This window comes from Theropithecus gelada, chromosome 11 (assembly GCF_003255815.1).
Source record: "Theropithecus gelada isolate Dixy chromosome 11, Tgel_1.0, whole genome shotgun sequence".
Taxonomy (NCBI): Eukaryota; Metazoa; Chordata; class Mammalia; order Primates; family Cercopithecidae; genus Theropithecus; species Theropithecus gelada.
In genome coordinates, this window is record NC_037679.1 from 48,487,823 (window position 1) to 48,501,824 (window position 14,002).

At 38.1% G+C, this 14,002-nt stretch overlaps 1 non-coding gene across 1 annotated transcript; it reads right to left on the bottom strand.

The window, feature by feature from the left end:
* Positions 1–13,323: 13,323 nt before the first annotated feature.
* Positions 13,324–13,386, bottom strand: LOC112635667. Its single transcript, XR_003122002.1, has one exon. It is a non-coding gene; the product is annotated as a U7 small nuclear RNA (small nuclear RNA).
* Between the last annotated feature and the right edge of the window lie 616 nt (positions 13,387–14,002).

The following is a 14,002-nucleotide window of genomic DNA, read 5'->3' on the forward strand; positions in this document are numbered from 1 at the left end:
TATGTCTTCAGTTTTGCTTGGAAGATCTGAAGCAGACTTACCTTCCTAAGTATGTTGGGTTAAAGAAACTAAACTTAATCTACATAACCTAGGTCAATGATTTATAAGTTTAGGTCAGCTCTGAATTTTTTGAGCAGCTATATTTTAATTACTTTAGTTTTTCCAAAATATATTTGTGCTATGTTGATCCACAAGAGTCCTGAAACAAAGAAATGATGAGACACTAGTCCACCCTCAAAGAGGTAGATGCTTTAAGCATCTTCTGGTTGGTACTAAAATCATTTGGCCTGAGAATAGGCCAAAAGATGTGAATGTTAAAATACCTGGGAAAAATCTACCATGGATAGCTAACATTTGCTCCTTAGAGTTTATAGAGGCTCTACATACACATTTCACTGGAATATGATACCAATCCTCTAACACCAAAAGTAGGGCAGGTGATATTCTATTTTTCCAGGTGAGGAACTTGAGAATTCAAGAGATGACATAATACAGACAATTATAAAACCAGGACTAGAATTCAGGAAGTTTGATTTCTCATCTGATGGCTTCTCTATTATCCAACCACCAAATTAAGTGAAGCTCTAATTAGAAATTGTCTAAACACAATACTGATATTTCATCTATTAAATCAAAACCAGTGTATAGAGAATGGTCACATGCACCAAACCACAGATGGCCAGTAAACAGAAATCAGAAAAACCCATAGATATTAGACAGGCAGCAAGAGGGCATCAAATTGAATCAAGTTGTCTAGCTCCATACTTCTGAGCTCTGTGATTGCTTCTGTTTCCTTCTGCATTTTTATTAATAACAAGAAAGAGATATAGACAGAATACACATTGAGTTTCAGATAGCACAAATTCGGAAGAAATGATGAGAATGCTGAGGAACAAATCAACATTTGAAAACTGTCATCGACAGTAGATTGGATAAAGAAACTGGTACATACACGCCATGGAATACTACACAGCCATAAAAAAGACTGAAATCATGTTCTTAACAGCAACATGAACACAGCTAGAGGCCATTATCCTAAGTGAATTAATAATGCAGGAACGAAAACCAAATACCACATGTTCTCACGTATGAGTGGGAACTAAATACTGCATACACATGGACACACAGAGCGGTGCAATAGACACTGGAGACTGCTAGCGAGAGGAGACTGGGGGTGGTGTGTGTGGGAAGAAAAACTACCTATTAGGTACTATGCTCACTACCTGAGTGACAGGATCTTCTGTACCCCAAACCTCAGCATCATACAATATACTCATATAACAAACATGCACTTGTATCCCCTGAATCTAAAATAAAAGTCGAAATTATTTTTAAAAAGTGCAGGAAAAAAAAAATTCTCAGTGAGCCATAGACCAAATCAAACAAAAGGAGAGTTTTAGCGAGATAAATAGGAGACCCCCTGTGATGGACTGAATTATTGAATTATGTCCCCACAAAATTCCTGTGTTGAAGACTTAACCCTCAGTACGTGAGTATTTGGAGATAGAACCTTTAAAGGGGTGATTAAGTTAAAATGAGGCCATTAGGGTGGGCCCTAATCCAAGCTGACTACCGTCCTTATAAGCAGAGGAATTTTAAAATTCTTTTATTTTTAATTATTATGGTTACATAATAGTTGTGCATATTTATGGAGCATATGTGACATTCTGCTAGAAACATTCTGCTGGAAGTGTAATGATCAAATCAGGGTAATTAGGATATCTATCACCTCAAGCATTTATCATTTCTTTGTATTAGGAATGTTCCAATTCCACTCTTTTAGTTATTTTGAAATATACAACAAATTATTTTTAACTATAGTTACCCTATTGTGCTAATCGAACATTAGATCTTATTCCTTCTATTTAACTGTGTTTTTGTACCCATTAACCATCCCCTAAGGAGAGGAATTTGAACACACATGGAGACCTTAGGGATGTGCACACACAAAAGAAAAACCACAGAAGGACACAGCAAGAAGGCAGCCATCTGTAAGCCCAGCAGAAACCGACCGTGCTGGCACCTTCATCAGAAGAAACCAAGCCTGTTGACACCTTGATCTTAGACTTTCAGCCTCCAGAACTGTGAGAAAATAAATTTCTGTTGGGTAAGCCACCCAGACTGGTATTTTGTAATAGCAGCCCTGGCAAACTAATATGCCTGCATTTGGGAAACAAACAAACACAAAACAAACAGAATACCTGTTGAGTGAATGATATCTTGCTCAACAGTATGTGATGACCGGGGAGAGGAAGAAGCTTCCATAATAGTAAACTCTATGTAAGTTCATCATGTATTTAACTACCAAAAAAAGTACAACACAGAATAATTTAGAAAAGGTCTAACATTTGGCCGGGCACGGTGGCTCAAGCCTGTAATCCCAGCACTTTGGGAGGCCGAGACGGGCGGATCACGAGGTCAGGAGATCGAGACCATCCTGGCTAACACGGTGAAACCCCGTCTCTACTAAAAAATACAAAAAACTAGCCGGGCGAGGTGGCGGGCGCCTGTAGTCCCAGCTACTCGGGAGCCTGAGGCAGGAGAATGGCGGGAACCCGGGAGGCGGAGCTTGCAGTGAGCTGAGATCCGGCCACTGCACTCCAGCCTGGGCGACAGAGCGAGACTCCGTCTCAAAAAAAAAAAAAAAAAAAAGAAAAGGTCTAACATTTGTGGCAGCAAGATCTCTGGTGCCAGACACAACGGTTTTACCAGCTCTTGTTATTTCCTAATTGTTTGACCTTAGGCAGGTCATATCTCCCTGTGCCTCAGTATCTTTGTCTATAAAATGGGAATGACATGTACTTCACAGGATGGTTGATAGGGCCTGAGAGGACCCAAGAGAGGACCCAAGGAGATAAGTGCTTAACACAAAGCCTGGCATGGAGAAAACAATAAACAAAAGCCACTTTTTTAAAAACTTCCATTTTGAGGTCAGGGTTACACATGCAGGTTTATATATAGGTAAATTCGTGTCATGGGGGTTTGCTGTACAGATTATTTCATCACCCACATATTAAGCCTAACCCATTAGTTATCCTTCCTGATCCTCTCTCTCCTGCCACACTCCACCCTCTGGTAGGACCCTGTGTCTGTTGCTCCCCTCTATGTGTCTATGTGTTCTTATTATTTAGCTCCCACCTATAAGTGAGAACATGGGGCATTTGATTTTCTGTTCTTGCATTAGTTTACTAAGGATAATGGCCTCCAGTTCCATCCATGTTCCTGCAAAGGATATGATACTCTTTTTTATGACTGCATAGTATTTCATGGTATGTATGTACCACATTTTCTTTATCCAGACTACCAATGATGGTCATTTAGGTCAATACCATGTCTTTGCTATTGTGAATAGTGCTACAATGAACATATGTATGCATGTATCTTTATGGTAGAATGATTTATATTCCTTTGGGTATGTGCCCAGTAATGGGATTGCTGGGTCAAATAATATTTCTGTCTTTAAGTTTTTGAGGAATCACCACACTATCTTCCATACTAGTTGAACTAATTTATATTCTGGAGCATCAATGGTGTGTAAGCATTTCCTTTTCTCTGCAACCTCAATAGCACCTGTTATTTTTTGATTTTTTAATAATAGCCATTCTGATTGGTGAGAGCTAGTATCACATTGTGGTTCTGATTTGCATTTCTCTAATGATCAGTGGTGTGGAGCTTTCTTTCATGTGCTTGTCGGTCGCACATATGTCTTCTTTTGAGAAGTATCTGTTCATGTCCTTTGCCCACTTTTTAATGGGGCTGTTTGTTTTTCTCTTGTAGATTTAAGTTCTTTATAGATGCTGGATATTAGACCTTTGTCAGATGCATAGTTTGCAAATATTTTATCCTTTTATGGAGGTTGTCTATTTACTCTATTGATAGTTTATTTTACGGTGCTGAAGCTCTTTAGTTTGATTAGATTTCATTTGTTCATTGTTGGAAAGCCACTCTTTTAAGTATTGGTATCATCCTTATCATAGGATGAGAGTCTCACTCTACTTAGGAGTGATTAGATCACATCTGAATATGGTATCAGTTTTGGCTCTTTAAACCCCTCCTTAAAAAAGCATAATGATAATAAAAATAACAATAAGTGCCATTTATTAGAGTGCCCGCACTGCATCAAGTGTTATATTTCACCTCTTTAATTAATCTTCACAACTTGCCTTTAAACTGTGTGGAATTATCAACATTTTACAAATCAGAGACACAAAACTGAAACACATAAATCCAATAAGTGATGGAGCTAGGATTCAAAGCTGGATGTGTCTGACTCCAAATGACTTTCTCTTCCCTTTCCTGCATGCTCAGAGTGATGAGACTTGAAACAATATCTAATAAGAAAAATGACATGGGAATATCAAGAACACTCATAAGAACATAGCATTGTTTTTCAATGTTATAAAGTCTGTTACTGAGAAGATGGATTAGGTTTTGTATGATAAGTATTAATAGAACCAAACCAAGGAGTGGAAGCTACATGGGGCAAGAACATGCTTCAACATAGAATGTTTTAGCAAAATAAGCAAAAGACAGAATAAGCATCCTTCTACTCTTTATGTCCATGGGTAGTGGGGTACTGGGGGTAGCGGGGGATGAGAATAGTTAATGCGTACAAGACAGCAGAAAGAATGAATAAGACCTACTGTTTGATAGCACAACAGGCTTACTAGAGTCAAATAACTCAACTGTACAATTTTAAATAACAAAGCATATAATTAAATTATTTGTAACTCAAAGGAGAAATGCTTGAGGGGACAGATACCTCATTCTCCATGATGTGCTCATTTCACATTGCATGCCTGTATCAAAACCTGTCATGTACCCCATAAATATATACGCCTACTATATACCCCTCCAAAAAATTTTTTAATTGAAAAAAAAAAGATGGAATAAGTTTCTTCAAGAACAGCCACATAACCACTTAGCAGGAATGTGGTAAAATATCAGCCAAGTAGTTGTTAATAGGTGATGTTTGGGGTCCTTCCCAGACCTAATACAATCTATAAAGCTATATCCATGCATCAAGTATACTTAGGCAACAGGAATACTAAGAGAAGCAGAGATCTAACAATTGGCAGCTATTGGGAGTCCTAGTAAAGAGTGACCAGCAAGAAAATGTACTAGATCACCAACTGCAGTGACTAAGATCTAGGACTTCAGTCTCAGAAGAATTAGGGTTCCAGACAGAGAAAGAAAAAGGGCCACAACATGAGGGAGGATGGTCTCATTTCTGGTTGCTGAACTACAAGTCGTAGGCAGAGTAAACAGTAAGGTCCTATCTGAAGCAGGATAGCTCAGTGACGCAGCGCAGTGAATGGTGTCGATTTAAATTCCTGTCTCACCACTGACCAGCTGTGTGTCTCTGGCCAGGTTATATTGTGAACGTTCACTAGATGCTTGCTCATATTATTATTATTTGTGAATATGGATATTGTCCCAGGATACAGAGCAAAGCCAAGACTAAACATAGATTACCTTTTTTCAGAAGATTATAGCAACATAGAAGGAATCAGTAAGCCATAGAATCTTCTACTTTTAAACCAGAAAATAGAAAATCTCTACTTCTGAGAACTGATTCCTACTTACAGAAGTTTCTAAACTTAAGAAAAGCTAAGCTTAAACTATAGTTAAAGTTTCCAGTTATGGCCAGGCGCGGTGGCTCACGCCTGTAATCCCAGCACTTTGGGAGGCCGAGGCGGGCAGATCACGGGCTCACGAGATCGAGACCATCCTGACTAATGGGGTGAAACCCTGTCTCTACTAAAAAAAAAAAAGTACAAAAACTTAGCTGGGCGTGGTGGCAGGCACCTGTAGCCCCAGCTACTCGGGAGGCTGAGGCAGGAGAATGGTGTGAACCCAGGAGGCAGAGCCCACAGTGAGCGGAGATCGCGCCACTGCACTCCAGCCTGGGTGACAGAGCAAGACTCCATCTCAAAAAAAAGAAAAGTTTCCAGTCATGTTCTTTCCTTACCTAAAATAGTTATATGTGTAGTTCAATTCAAAATGCATAGGGCATAAGGTTTAAGAATGTGGGCTCCACGACCATATTGTCTTTGTCCAAATTGTATCTGGATAATTACTAGCTGGTTCATCTTGCCAAGTTATTTAAGATCTCTGGACCTCGCTTCTTTCATCTGTAAAATGGAGATGACCATAGTTCCTACTTCAGAAGGTCGGGATAAGGATTTACAAGGAACAACATTGCCTGCCTGCAAAGCAAGAGTTGAGTTACCTATTATTACAATTCTGATTAATTGCCAGGGGTTGTGATAGGCATAGGAGACACAATGAAAAATTATATAATATATTGTTATGCTATGTTATATTACATTACATTACATTCTAATGTTATACTGTCTTATTAACTGTTTGTCTTGCTTACTAGAAGCAACCTTCATGAGAGCAGGTACTTCAGATCCTAGAGGAGCTTCTGGGCTAGTAAAGAAGACAGATTCAAAAGCAGAACTCCACTGATCGAGTGTGGTGGCTCACACCTGTAATAGAATCACTTTGGGAGGCCAAGTTGGGAGAATCACTGAGGACAGGAATTCAAGACCAGCCTGGGCAACATAGTGAAACCCAATGTCTACCAAAATTAAAAAAAAAAATTAATAAAAACAAAAGAAGAATTTCAAATAACATGTGCCAAGTGCAATGATGGCTTAACCTTCCAGTAGGTATAGTGGGGTCAGAGAAGAAAAGTAGCTAATTTAATCTGGGAAGCCTTCCTGGATGAGGGAATGCCTAAACTAAGTCTTCAAGAACGAGTAGACGGCAAAGTTCTGGTGGAACCTTTTAGTCAAAAGAGATTTCACCCAAATGGTTAGCAAATAAAATCCTCTCCAGATGTCCCAACTGATTTAGTAACAATAATAATAATAATCACCAACAGATTAAAAGATTTGATGCTATCCATTGAAACGTGAAAATCATTTTGTCTAATTTTGAAGCTGTTGCCCAATGATTGACACGAATGTATTTCAGTTGAAAAGTATTGCCCGAATAATTGAAGAAGAAAAAAGTCACTGGAAAACAGGTAATAAGGCTCACATCTTAGAGCATTTGGAAAAGGAAAGAATATACAATAGAAGCTAGCTTCTAAGTGGAAAAATATGAAATAACTAATGACATGTTCCCTGTGACCCTGCAAGTGAACTGGATCCTCTTCAAGGGCAGCAGATGTTTCTTTCTTACACTTTTTGTAGCTCCAGTTCCTAAAGCAGTGCTTGGCAATAAAGGTCTAATTAATTAACATCTGAACAAATAGAGTTGAAATACTGGCTTTTTAAAAATAGGAAATGATAAAGTCACCTTTGAAATAAGCATAATAATTACCAACTTTTTTAATGCACTTATCGCAAAGCCAAGTGCTGCATTAAGACTGCGCATGGATTGTCACAATTTAGTCTTATAAGGTCAGTCCTACTTTTATTCTCACTTTGCAGATTTGTTCACTGATTTAACAAATATTTATTAGAGAACTAATACCTTCCAGGCATTGTTCTGGGAGCTGTGGGCAGAGCAGCGAACAAAGGAGACTGAGTACCTGCTCTCATGGAGATTGCTTCTAGTAAGGGAGACAAACAGTTAATAAGACAGTATAACATTAGAATGTAATGTAATATAACATAGAATAATATAACACAATATAATAATATAACATAATAAATATAATATTAGTGACCCTCAGGGAAAGTGTTGGGCTATGATTCAGTCTGAAGAAAGTTCTCAGCCAATCCCACAGGGAGCTCTCCAACTAGGATGGCCCTTCAGAGCTACCCAGATGGTTCTGGCTGGAGTGACCAGACCTTGGATGCAGGCTGTGCTGGCAAGAGTACATGACCTTGCGTGAGGTAGCTCTCTTCATCCAAAGGTAATTCCCAAAGAAGGCTAACAGATGAGGGCTGTCATCTGGCAACACCCCTAGCAGCTAGAGATAAGTCCTTCAGTCTTAACTATTGTGCTGTGATTCATCATGTCTCTTGCTCACTAGAATGTAAGCTTCATGAGGGCAAATTTTTTTCCTGATGCATCTCAGGTGCCTAAAACAGAGTACCCGCGCATGACAAGCACTTCATAGGTGTTTGTTAAATTAAGGAATTAATGGCAATACATTATTCTATTATAGAACATATGTCTAAACCAAAAGTTTCTAAAAGATGAGGTCACGATGGAATACAGAATACGTTTTAATAATTTGTATTAATTATTGGCACAAAACTTTTAAAAATATGATTCTTTTTAAAATCCTGGGTTAAAACTGTGATCAGTGATTTAAAAGTCTGTTTATAAGTTTAGTTTAATATGCAATATTAATGGTCGTTGTAATGGGCTAAATTTTCTCCCCCCACCCCCCGCCCACAAATTTGTATGTTAACGTTCTAATCCTCAGTAACTCAGAATGAAACCATATTTGCAAATAAGGTTTTAAGGAGTTAATTAGGTTAAAATAAGGTCTTTAGAATGGGCCCTAATCTGATATGACTGGTTTCCTTATAAAGAGGAAATTTGGACACAGACATGCATGCAGGCAGAGGAAAGACCACGTGAAGACAGAGGGTGACAGTGGCCATCTACAATCCAGGAAGCGAAGCCTCAGAAGAAAAAATCATGCTGACAACACAATCTCATACTTTCAGCCTCTAGAACTGTGAGGAAATAAATTTCTTTTGTTTAAAACACCCAGTCTGTGTCACCTTGTTATAGCAGCCCTAGCAAACACACAGAGCTATCATAGCTGAAAGAGTTAAGTAGCAAAGCCACAGAATACTCAATATAAGTAGAAACTTGGAGTGAGGACTCATTAACAACCGTGTGAATCCACATTTTCAATAATATTCTTGATCGATGAAAATAAAGTTATGTTAATTCTTTTTTTTTGTTTTGTTTTGTTTTTTTTTTTTTGAGACGGAGTCTCGCTGTGTCGCCCAGGCTGAAGTGCAGTGGTCGGATCTCAGCTCACTGCAAGCTGCGCCTCCCGGGTTTACACCATTCTCCTGCCTCAGCCTCCCGAGTAGCTGGGACTACAGGCGCCCGCCACCACGCCCGGCTAGTTTTTTGTATTTTTTTAGTAGAGACGGGGTTTCATCGTGTTAGCCAGGATGGTCTCGATCTCCTGACCTCGTGATCCACCCATCTCGGCCTCCCAGAGTGCTGGGATTACAGGCTTGAGCCACCGCGCCCGGCATTATGTTAATTCTTAATAGATCTGGCTCGCTCATTGCTTTTCTCTTGTCACATGGCAAAGTAAGCAAAAAACCACCTCTCCGATGGAATGGTACATTTGTTCTTACATTATTAGTGTTTTTTAAATCTGCAGTTTCTCTGCCTGAGCCATTTTCTAGCTACTTGTCTACGTGGTGAGCATACATTTAGTTAAAACAAGATAGTGTAATCTGTAAAGCTGCTTACTAGGCCCTACTTTGAAAGTCTGAAAGCAAATAAAAAGGTGGAAACAATGGTCCGCTCCCCACCTCCACCTTGTGGAACTCCATTCCCCTCTCAGGCAAACTCCCACACTGTTCAAGATACAAGACAGTCTAAAATACAGACCTACGAAGGGTGCTGGGGAGTGTCAGCACCAGGTCGTTCCGTATGTGCTAGGAAGCTTAATCTCTTTCTTACATTTTCAGACAAAAATAAATAATATAATAGTTCTGGTATTTTCTCTCTAGACCCCAGATGATTGTCTGTAGTCAATCTCTGAGATGCATGAACCCCAACCAGTCTACTTGAATAAATAAAGAGAACAGCTGTTTCTTGAATTATTTCATAGACAAAAGCCATCTCTACTCTTGTTCTATTATGTGTAGAATTATCGAGGCCCTAAGTGATTTGCCACTCTCTGAAATGCATCTTAAACAGTAAATGCCAGCCCTCACACTCATTCAACGGCATTCACTGTCCTGAGGGTTGTACCACCTGATTGCCCAGAAGCGTGCCCCTCTCTAGCAAGGACAAAATTGTGAAATCACTCAGCATTTCCAAAAGGAAATCTAGGGTCGAGTTCTATTCTTTGGTATCTGCATCTCTGAGTTAAACCCAGAGGATGCACAATTTAGAAGCGATATAATTGAATTTCCTTTCACCGGTCTGCCGGGGCTTGTTGTCTGTCACTCATCAAAGCCAATGTCTTTGTAAAGGGTTTTGAGAATCACATCTTAATGTCACTGAGCAGATAACATATTAACTGTTAATTGACACAGGAAAATGCCCCGGGGTTGTGTTCCTGTCTTTGTTAGGGGGTGATAAGTGAGTTATTATTCACCAGTGCCATTTTTCTTATAGTTTTTAGTGAGGTTATAATCTGAACTCCCCTTGCCCCCAAGTGTTGGTTTAGGTCATAGTGTCTCTGTAGTAAGATTCTTTTGTTATTAAGTTATAATAGTATCTTTAAAAGTTTAAATGATTTTTAAACTGATTTTCCCTTGGGTAATGGTGTTTGTTTTGTTTTAATCATACCAACAAAATTTCCCTGGAGGATATTATTTTTTTCTTAGAATGTTTTTTAAATTTTAGATTCGGGGGTATATTTGTAGGTTTATTACATAGATACATTGTGTAATGCTGGGGTGTAGGCTTTTATTTAACCAATCACTCAAATAGTAAACATAGTACCCAATAGATAGTTTTCCAACCATTTCCCCCCTCCACTGTTTTCGAGTCCCCAGTGTCTGTTTTCATTTTTATAATCGTGCGTACTCATTGTTTAGCTCCCTCTTCTTACAAGTTAGAACATGTGGTATTTGATTTTCTGTTCCTGCATTAATTCACTTAAAATAATGGCCTTCAGCTGCAATCATGATGCTGCAAAGGATATGATTTTATTCTTTTTTATTGCTGCATAGTACTCCATGGTGTATATATAGCAGATTTTAAAAATTCAGTTCACCAGTAATGGGAAGCACAACAAAACAAAGATGTCCACTCTTATTCAACATAGTACTGGAAGTCCTAGCCAGAGCAATCTGGCAAGAGAAAGGAATGAAAGACATCCAAATAGGAAAAGAGAAAGTCAAATTATCTCTATTCTCTGGCAATATGATTCTATACCTAAAAAACCCTAAAGATTCCTCCAAAAGACTCCTAGTTGTCATAAACAATTTCAGCAAAGTTCCAGGATACAAAATCACTTTTTTCTCAGAATTAAAAAATAATTATCATAAAAAGTGTTTAGGTGCTTAGGTTTAAACATTTGTATTTCTTCAAATTGTCTTCCATTCATTAAGGTCCTCATATTCACATATAATGTTAAGTAAAATGCACATACACCATTTTGTTTTTAGTTTTTTTCAACTCAATATCATCTTATATAAATATCAGTCAACCAAGAACTTGAGTGACTTTCAGTTTCCCATTTTTAAAATAGAAAGAATAACATCTACCACTTATGATTATTTTGTGGATTAAATTATGTTAACATTGATGAAATCACTCAACAACATAAACTCAGTAAAATCTGAGTTTAATGTCAGTGTACTGATAGAGCCCACAACATTGTAATTTTTAATAAGTGATTCCCACATGTATTTTGAGATGGTTTATTTAGCTAGTTCATCATCGATGTCTAAAAGGGAAATTGCCAAACACAATTAGTGCATTCATAAATTGTATTCCACACGCTTCTGAAAACAAGTAACTAAAATTTGTCACTTCTCTTATTAATCTGTTGATTAAAAACAGAAAAACATATTTATACAGTGCTTTACCATTTGAAAATTTCTTCCATTCACTTATTTGAATCTATTATAAACCTCATAAGGCTGATAGATATTATTATCCACCCTTTATAGATGAGAGAATAATTGAGCTTCAGAAAAGTAAATAACTTGCTCACAGTTTGTGTTAGATTTAACTCTTCACATTCCAAATGCAACATTCTTTTCACCACAGCATACAACCTGGACACATTGCCCACAAAAAATAATTGAATTTTAGGGTTCTGTTTATTTTTGTGACTTTAATAGGTTTTCAAAGATGCTATAACTTTTTTAATGTGTATTTTGTTGTTTGCAAACAAAGCTGTATGATTTACCACACATGAGTCTACTGAATTTTCTGTTGTGTAAACTGTCTATTCACATCCTTTGAATAGACAGGAAGTAGAACCTTTTACCACATCCTCTTTAGCCTGCTTCTTTGCCCTTACAACAAACAAAATTTATCTTCATTCCATCGTGCTTAGCTAACTGACAATAATCCTTCAATGAAATAAGCTTGTTGGAAAAGGCCTTTTTCGTAAAAGTAAGACATGCAACAAAAGTTATGAGAACCAATTCAACTAGAAACCTTTAGTGTACCCTGAATCCCACAGATAAATGACCCTCAGAGTTCAGCTCCTTGGAAAGCAGGATGTTTCTGTCTGTACATACACAAAGTCCACCAACTTTAGTCCTATTTCTGACCATTTCAGCACTGTTCTGGATACCAAAACGGGGTTCCCATATGTCTTTCAGAGAGGGAATTTCCTAGAACGGCAGCTGACCTCCACTACCCCAGAATGCCCACACTCCCAGGGTTTGTCTAGAGCCCATCTGGCCTTTGAGCTGGGGGGGTCAGAGGGGGTTGGGTAGGGGTGTCGTTCCCCAGGGCATTCATTCCATACAGCCTGCCTCAGCGAGGGACTTTTTATTGTTTGCTCCCAACCTGCAAGCCCTGCCAACTTCAGCATTAAAGCAGTTAGACACAGTGATGTTTCCCAAAGGGAAAAGAAGGAAAAACTTTATCAAGAAAATTGCTCTCTTTTTAAACTCCTGACCTTATTAAACATTGGAGAGAACAAAAACTGCTGACAGTCTTAAATATGTTGAGTACAATAAGCCAAAATTAGTTCTCAGAGCTAAATCTTGGCTGTCTCACTTAAATGATTTAGTCACCATCTTTTGGAAAGGACAATGTGAACAACAGAGTCTTCAGTAGATCACTGAGACCCAAAAAGAAACGTGGGCTGGAGTGCAGTGGCGCGATCATGGCCCATTGCAGCCTTGACCTCCCAGGCTCAGGTAATCCTCCCACCTCAGCCTCCTGAGTAGCTGGGACTACAGGTGCACACCACCACACCTGGCTAATTTTTGTATTTTTTGTAGAGACAAGGTTTTGCCTTGTTGCCCAGGCTGATCTCAAACTCCTGGGCTCAAGTAATCCACCCTCTTGAGCCTCCCAAAGTGCTGGGATTACAGGTGTGAGCCACTGCACCCAACCCTAAATTATTTCTTAATTTATACTGGTTTATTGCCTTTTACCATGTGCTGATACAAATCATCTTATCTGACTCTCATAAGAAAATGTCTGGGAAAATATGATTCCTCTCTATTTTTTCCCATGGGGAGTTTTCCAGTTAAAAAATTGAAAACCTCTTAGATAAATTTTAAAAGAGCTGTAACACTTCTTCATTCTTTTAAATGAAAACAACAGAGGTTCAGAAAAAAAGTTAAGATGGTTTTCCTATGGTTACAAACTAGTGGCAGATCAAAGACTAGAAACCAGTTATATTACTCCTATGTTGGTATTCTGCTTCATCTTCTACCTACCAAAGAGAAAAATGTTACATATATGTGTGAATATGTATCTTGCATCTATAAAACCTCCATCATAATAGTAGATTATTCTGTATGAGTAGTTTCTTATCCCCTTAATGCTTTATTAGCTTTTGCTATTCTCATTTCGATCACTTTTTTAAATGTTTTGTTTCTCCAGGCCTATTAACACCATTTCAGAATGCTAACATCACCCAATGAAAAGCATTCATGTTATTTAAATAAACAGCTAATTTGATTATAAATCTAAGAGTATAGTCATGATTGATGAATATTATGGTTACATGAGGGTTTTACATGGTTAATGCACACTAAGCAAAACATACCCATCATTGCTAATTGAACTAAGCATTAAGTATAAAATATAAAATTTCAGGAATCATTTTTCCATTTAATTGCCATAGCTCTATTTTTAAACTTTTCCCCGCTTTACTTTAAGTGCAATCTTTTTAGTTGTCCTTTGTTGC